This window comes from Paroedura picta, chromosome 5, assembly GCF_049243985.1.
Source record: "Paroedura picta isolate Pp20150507F chromosome 5, Ppicta_v3.0, whole genome shotgun sequence".
NCBI classification, from domain to species: domain Eukaryota; kingdom Metazoa; phylum Chordata; class Lepidosauria; order Squamata; family Gekkonidae; genus Paroedura; species Paroedura picta.
Window position 1 is genome coordinate 122214925 of NC_135373.1, and position 6313 is coordinate 122221237.

The 6313-nt window shown below is 47.7% G+C and overlaps 1 non-coding gene across 1 annotated transcript; it reads right to left on the reverse strand.

Moving 5' to 3' along the window:
- Nucleotides 1-4685: 4685 nt before the first annotated feature.
- TRNAS-AGA (transfer RNA serine (anticodon AGA)) lies at nt 4686-4757 on the reverse strand. Its single transcript has one exon. It is a non-coding gene; the product is annotated as a tRNA-Ser (tRNA).
- Nucleotides 4758-6313: the final 1556 nt, after the last annotated feature.

The window sequence follows — 6313 nt, forward strand, 5'->3', positions numbered from 1 at the left end:
TGGACTACAATTACCACGAGCCCCTTCCATAGCTATAATAACAAGATCATGCCCCAAGGGGGAGGCGGAATTCAGATGATGATTATCTCTGTCCTGGGCTTCTCCTTGGTCTTGGCACTTAGCTGACTTAGATGTCCTTCCCGGTCCTCTAAAGACATGGTTCTAGTGGTGTGTTAACACACAGGCAGTGGGGATGCTGTAAAAGGCTTACAACACTATAAAGCCAGCCTCCGCTCACTTCTGCTGGGTTTTTAAAGGTCTTAGAAACTGTTTGAAGAGCTCAGTGGGGGACCAAGAAAGAAGCTTTTAAAGTGTGCCACAAACTCAGCAGGAACACCAGAGCAGCTTTTATACGGGTACCTAAAGCGGATGAAATTTCCCAGAGAGCTCTGGGGGCCACCTCCTAACATTCTGGGAGTTCCCACTTAACAGATTTCTGCAAGGAGGTTCTTTTTTAAATTGTCTTGCATGCAAACATTCTCTGCTCATGACAATTAAAGCTTGTCCTCTTTCCCCCTCATCCCAGAAAGACCACGTATGAGGTACAGCCCACACCTATGCCTCTTTACTCATGAGCAATCCCCAACCAGCCCTCCCTGGTCAGGACCTCTAAGGAATGTCAGGGTTGTAACACAGAGGCAGGTGATGGTGAGTCACCTCTGAATGGCTCTTCCCTTGAAAATCCCACAGGGTCATTTTTCCATCAAGCAAACTGGAGAATCCCACCTGGAGCCACAGAGGCCGTTCAGGAGGTCTCACTTCACAAAGGAGGGGGACAAAATGGAGAGGGGGGAGAGGAGAGTGATGGGGATGATGAGGACAATCTTGAGTTTTAAGTCCGGGAGATGCCATCTGGTGCAGTGTGCATTGTTTTAGTGCTTGATTTTAGAGACCAGAAGAAGAAGAAGAAGAAGAAGAAGAAGAAGAAGAAGAAGAAGAAGAAGAAGAAGAAGAAGAAGAAGAAGAAGGATTAAGAAAAAGAGAACGCATATATTACTAAAGAAGAAGAAGAGTTGGTTCTTATACACCACTTTTTCTCTACCCGAAGGATTTTCAATGTGGCTTACATTCGCCTTCCCTTTCCTTTCCCCACAACAGACACCCTGTGTGGGAGGGGAGGCTAAGAGAGTCCTGATAGAAAAGCGGCATATAAGAACCAACTCTTCTTCTTTAGTAATATATGGGTTCTCTTTTTCTTAGAATAATAGAGTTGGAAGGGGCCATACAGGCCATCTAGTCCAACCCCCTGCTCAACGCAGGATCAGCCCTAAGCATCCTAAAGCATCCAAGTCTTAATCCATAGTCTCTCTGTTCAAGGATCATTAACCTGATCAGCCTACTGTTTAGCAAATGATCAACCCAGATCAACCCCAACCAAACTGGCCAATGATGGGCCTGGGGGGGAGGGGAGGGGCCCCTAGTGGGCGTGTCCACAGCTCTGCTTCCAAACCATATCCTGCATAGTCACCCCCCTTCTGGGTTTTCTCGAAGCCTGGAGACATTTTCAGGGGTTTCTCAAGGGTAAGAAAATTGAGAAAGGCTGCTGCAGACTCCTTATCAATCCAAGCAAACCGTCATGAGTTGAACGGACCAGTGTCTCGATTCAGGACATCGCGGTTTCCCATGATCCTTCCTTGCAAGGGGACTGTATGCGTGAACTTGCTGAATCAGACAGAATTTCTTCTCCCGGTCCCTCCAGCCACTCTCGCGAAACAAATGACAAAAAACGTCTTTGGATAAGCTCCAACGCAGCAGACCTTTGAAAATACCGTGCAATTCCCCGGACAGATTGCCCTAAGCAGCGTAGCCGCTCCATCTTAACAACACCGTCTTTCAGGTCATTACGGAAAGACAGTTTTGTGTTTGCTTAAGGGCTGAAGGATCTTAAATGACCGGGAGGAAAGCAGAATGATGTTTCTTCCAGAGAAGAGTCCAATAAATAACTGTAATCCCACACGAAGGCCAGGTTTGCTGAACACACAAGCCCTGCTAGTCAGAGGGGACATCTTGAAGGTCTCTGAGAAATACTTGATCAGAATGGCTCTCGTTTTCAGGTCAATGCCCATGCTGGCCATCGTACTGAAGTTCACTCCCTTGAGTGGGCTGCTTGTGTGGGTTGAATTATTCCTGAGGAGGCTTCACCCTGTGCGATGTAACCTGGGTCAAACTGAGTTTGGAAAACATTTTAGAATCAAGGAATCCTTGAGTGGGAAGGGGCCACACAGGCCATCAAGACCACCCCCTGCTCAATGCAGGATCAGCCTCAAGCAGCCAGGCTAAGGATCTGTCCAGCCCCTGCTTGAAGACCACCAGTGAGAGGGAGCTCCCCACCTCCTGAGGCAGCCCATTCCACTGCTGAATTAGACTCCTAGAATCCTAGAGTGGGAAGGGGCCATCCAGGCCATCCAGTCCCACCCCCTGCTCAGTGCAGGATCAGCCTCAAGCATCCAGGAGAAGGATCTGTCCAGCAGCTTCTTGAAGCCCTTAACCAGCTGCTTCTACTGCTGAACTACTCTGACTGTGGATAAATGATTTCCTGATATCTAGCTGGTACTTTTTAATTTGTAGTCTAAGGTCCTCTCCTCTGCTGCCAACAGGAGCCACTCCCTACCCTCCTCTATGTGACAACCTGCAAAAGGGGACTGCAAGACAGAGTTCTTCTGCCAAGCAGAGGCAACTGGATGGCACAAAATACAACTCATGGGCCTCCCCCTATGGACTCCCCCACCTTCCATTATAGCACCAGAAATTGCTCGATAAACCAGTTAGATTTGGTTGTCCAGTCTCTTCATCAGATGCATTATTCTATTTTAAGAGGTCTATATTATATTTCAATGTACTCCTGTGTAATATTTTAATTATGTTGTTATCCGCTCCGAGATGCTGGTGAGGGTTGGGATATAAATCCAACAACAACAACAACAACGAATTGGCTCACCACGGTGCTGATGAAGCTGTTCTGACCGGGCAGTTCTCTCAGGGCTCTCTCAGTCTCACCCACCTCACAGGGTATCTGTTGTTGGGAGAGGAAAGGGAAGGCAAATGTAAGCCGCTTTGAGACTCCTTTGGGGAGAGAAAAGCGGCATATAAGAACCAACTCTTCTTCTTCTTCTTCTTCTTCTTCTTCTTCTTCTTCTAATAATAATAATAATAATAATAATAATAATAATAATAATAATAATAATAATAATAATAATAATGTATTTTTATCTCACCAGGGTCTTGGGTCATTTAATATAATTGTTGTTGTTGTTATCCAGCTGAGCATTCCTCAGACCTCAGTTGCAGCTCTTGACACGTATCAAGGAGCAACGAGAAGGCATCTAAGGTCACGGCCAACTTCACTAAACCACCGGGAAGTTCTGCTCCCTCGTTCTGAGGCATGTGTCCCCCCCCTCCCCTTTCAGCAGTTCATTTGTTATTCCGTTTTTTAAAAACCATTTCCTTTTGTGCTGTTCAGACCAGAGCTGTTCTTATTGTGACAGATGACAGAACTTCTAGCATCGAAACCTATTTAAAAAAACGAAGAAGGCTAAGAACAGCTGCAGCGACAGCTTTCTACTCCTACCTACTGTTCCCTCCCTCCTGACAATTTTGGGAGGAATTCAGCAGCCATGCTCTTTGGCGGTGTACAACGCTGCCACCTGCTGGCAACCGAATGCCAAGGAAGAGCTCCCTGGAGACCTCCGTGGAGTTTGAGGACTTCGAAGGGCCGCAGAAGTTTCATGTAATGTTCCAGGCAGAGAAGTGGTTGAAGGGTCCAGAAATGGCCCCCGCCTACAGGCTCCCTCCTGCTGGGAGAAGGCCCAAGACTTGGAGGTCTTCTATCCCACCCCATGCTTTCAGATTCGACTTCTCTTGTTGCAGTTCATCCTCGCTCTGTCCAAAGTGTTTTGCTTCTTAACAGGGAATAGATTCTGGTTGGCTCACTGGCCCTTCCTCCCCAGTTGAGAATGTATGTGATGGACGTTTGATTGAGCCATTTAAAAAGTACAACCATCTCAAATGGTTACTGGGATTCAGGCACTGGGTGGGCACAAGGCACAAATCGAGCTGCCTGATACTGAGGCCAGCCACCAGTCCCCCAAGGTCAGTTTTGTCAACTCAGACTGGCCACGGCTTTCCTCTAAAGGCAGAGATCTTTCACGTCACTTTCTGCCCAGTTCTTTTAACTGGAGATCCAGGGATTGAACCTGGGACCTTATGCAGGCCAAGCAGATGCTCTCCCAGTGAGCCATGTCCCCTTTCCTTAGCTCTCCAGTGTCTCAGACGGAGGTCTTTCCCATCACCCACTGCCTGGTCCTTTCTATCTGGAGATGCCAGGGATTGAACCCGGGACCTTCTGCATGCCAAGCAGATGCTCTGCAACTGAGCCAGTAGCTGCCTTTTACTGAAACACACCATTTGTCCACCAAGGTCAGTCTTGTCCGCTCAAGAGTGGCAGCAGATCTCAGGCTGAGGTCTTTCACATCATCTACTAGCTACTCCCTTTAATTGGACATGCCAGGCATTGAACCTGGGACCTTCTGCATGCTAGGTAAATGCTCTACCACTGAGCCATGACTCCTCCCCTGAATAGAGTTATCAGTAAAGGTCTTCCACCAAAGCTGGCCATTAGTCTGTCAAGGTCAAGATTGTCTACTCAACCGAGGTCTCTCAAGCATCTGCTAGCTACTCCCTTTAACCGGAGATGCCAGGCATTGAACCTGGGACCTTCTGCATTCTAGGTAAATGCTCTACCACTGAGCCACAGCCCCTGGGCTCTCTGTAAACTCCTGAATCACATGTCAAAATTTCCCTTAAAGAAAAGCTCTTGTGTGTCAGGAATTAGGCTGAGCCCAGCCTGAAGAGTCCGAGATAAAGGCACATCCGAAATCCAACAGCCAGTTGAAGATTCTAAGAGAGCTTTATTAGACAGAGTCCACAGAACGCTAAAGCAAGCCAAGATCTTCCTAAACAAAAATCTTAATAATAACAAAGTACAAAGGGACACTCAGGGCAGTTATAGTGCCCATCAAATAAGGGAGGGGGTACATAGGCATCTTGGCGGGAGAGTGAGGGAACAGCAAAGGTGGGTTGATTCCCAGGTGACCAGATGGCCCGGAATCTTATCTAAGCAGTTGACACTTTGTTGAGACTTCCGGTTGTCTCAGCAAGGACACTTACAGTAAGATTGATACATCAGCATGGAGCCTCTCCCGCTGGGAAAAGGAAGGGAGGCTAGGAGTTAGCCGACAGGTTTATTGCTTTACGGCCTTGGCCAGGGCCGGCTGGTGAGAGGCCTCAAGGCATGTAAGAAACGAAACTTAGATGGCATGAATTGGGGTTCATGACACTGTGCATGTCCTGGCCCATGTAGGAGAAACAGACTGAGCAATTCCTGAGGATTAGGGAAGTGATGGGCAGGGGAGGCGTGGAGGAGAAGTATCCTAGGATCAAGAATGAGTTTGAAGATTACTTCAAACAAGATCTAAGAAGAGCTCCCCTACCCAAACTGTAAAACGGAGCCACATCTGTCAGGCATAGCACTGACTCTAATTAAACACTTACATCCCCCGAAGCAGAGACAGGGACACCAATGGATTTGTCCTTTGAGGGTCCAGCCTGTATATTCTTTGTTGTCGGGGACTATCTTCTCAGCATCTTCTGGTGCCAAGCTCCCTTTGACAATTCAACCTGGAATGACATTCTTCTGGAACGGCTCCCGGAGTCTCTGGTATGAAATTAAATAAAGCTGTGCTCTCAGCAGATTCTCTCGCCTGCCTTTCACCAAGAAAAGAAATTAACAAATCAATACCGAACTACATCGCTTCGCGGTGATAAATTCCCAGAGTGACTTCTTGCGCCGAGCTAAATATAGCCATTAATTCCCCGCCTTGCCTTAAACCGATAAACAAAAGAGGCGCCTTGCATTTGTAGCTCTCATGCTGCATGCAGATAAGACTCGAACACACCAAATCGATCCCGTTTGGCCCCCAACAATCAACCCCCCCCCCTCAAAAAATAGCCCAAGAGCTTCCGAACTTGCTATCTGCTGTTTCTGCCATCTTCTGGCCTGGTGGTCAACTCTGTTGTGACCCAAAGTCGCAGTCTCCTAATTAATTGGGGGAATTACCTTCAAGGAGACAAAGCCAGAGGACGTAACTGGGTTTTTTTCCCCTTAAGAGAACTCTCAGATAAACCAGGTAGATGTTCAACTGGAAAAGGTTCTAAACGTTTAGCCTGGAGATTAGCCCCTTTTGACCTCCTCCAGGCTGAACATCTCCAAGACCCTCAGACTTTCCTCCTAGGGCTTGGTCCCCAGGCCCCAGAT